This window comes from Callithrix jacchus, chromosome 11 (assembly GCF_049354715.1).
Source record: "Callithrix jacchus isolate 240 chromosome 11, calJac240_pri, whole genome shotgun sequence".
Classification (NCBI taxonomy): Eukaryota; Metazoa; Chordata; class Mammalia; order Primates; family Cebidae; genus Callithrix; species Callithrix jacchus.
The window spans coordinates 56247992-56249483 of NC_133512.1; the positions used below are offsets into that span (position 1 = coordinate 56247992).

At 36.7% G+C, this 1492-nt stretch overlaps 1 pseudogene; it reads left to right on the forward strand.

Annotated features, from left to right (window-relative positions):
* The first annotated feature begins 402 nt into the window (after positions 1 to 402).
* LOC144578233 (NADH-ubiquinone oxidoreductase chain 4-like) lies at positions 403 to 1286 on the forward strand (annotated as a pseudogene).
* The last annotated feature ends 206 nt before the right edge of the window (positions 1287 to 1492 follow it).

The window sequence follows — 1492 nt, forward strand, 5'->3', positions numbered from 1 at the left end:
TAGGAATATAATGCCACTGTTGACTAAAACTTGTAGAATGTGAGAAACAGTGCTGTGAAATTATTTCCTTAAAGAATAACATCTCTAACTGTGATGTTCTACACTCTAAAGTTAGAGTGTATCTACAAATTGAAGTTACGAATCCAAATGACAGTAGGTAAAACGGAGGATCTTTGAGTTGAGACAATATTTGAATTAAAAATGAAAAATTACCGGCAATTCCAGTCATTTTATAATATGTATTTTATTTTCTAATTTTTGAGGGAAAAGTGTAGCCCCTTATCAATCCAAAAAATACAAAAGAGTGTTTCAGTTTTGGAAAGTGCTGACTGCTGATGTATGAGCAGTTCACAGTTCTTCCTTGCTCTTGGCATAGAACATTCTGTAACATGAAATATTCTACTATCCTGAACTAACAACATCATATGACTGGGATGCATAATAGCCTTTATAGTCAAAATACCTCTATATGGACTACACCTGTGACTCCCTAAAGCCCGTGTTGAAGCCCCAATCGCTGGCTCAATAGTACTTGCAGCAATTCTACTAAAACTAGGTGGCTATGGCATAATACGAATTACTCCTATCCTCAACCCCCTGACAGAAAAAATAAGTTACCCCTTTCTCATCCTATCCTTATGAGGTATAGTTATAACAAGTTCCATCTGCCTACGACAAGCAGACCTAAAATCACTCATCGCCTACTCTTCCATTAGCCACATAGCACTTGTTATCCTAGCCATTCTTATCCAAACCCCTGAAACCTTACTGGCGCAATAATCCTAATAATTGCCCACGGGCTTACCTCATCTCTACTATTCTGCCTAGCAAACTCTAACTATGAACGAATTCACAGCTGAACTATAATATTCACACGAGGTCTTCAAGCACTATTCCCACTACTAGCACTATGATGACTGCTAGCTAACCTCGCCAATCTTGCCCTACCCCCGACTATTAATTTAATAGAACTGCTAACAATCTTAGCCTCCTTCTCCTGATCTAATTTTACTATCATATTTACAGGGTTCAACATACTAATTACAGCCTTGTATTCACTTCATATATTTACTTCAACACAACGAGGTCCATTAACATATAGTACTAGCAATGTAAAACCCCTATTTACACAAGAAAACACACTTATACTAATGCACATAGCACCAATTCTCCTACTCACCCTAAACCCTAAGGTAACCATAGGTTTTACACCCTGTAGCTATAGTTTAATAAAAACATTAGATTGTGAATCTAATAATAGAAGCCCACAACTTCTTAACTACTGAGAAAGCATGCAAGAACTGCTAATTCATGCCCCCAAGCTTAACAACTTGGCTTTCTCAACTTTTAAAGGATAGTAGTTATCCATTGGTCTTAGGAACCAAAAACATTGGTGCAACTCCATATAAAAATAAAAATACACTCTTCAATAGTTCTAATAACAATAATTCCACTACTGGCACCCATCATGATTACCCTAATTAACCCAAAC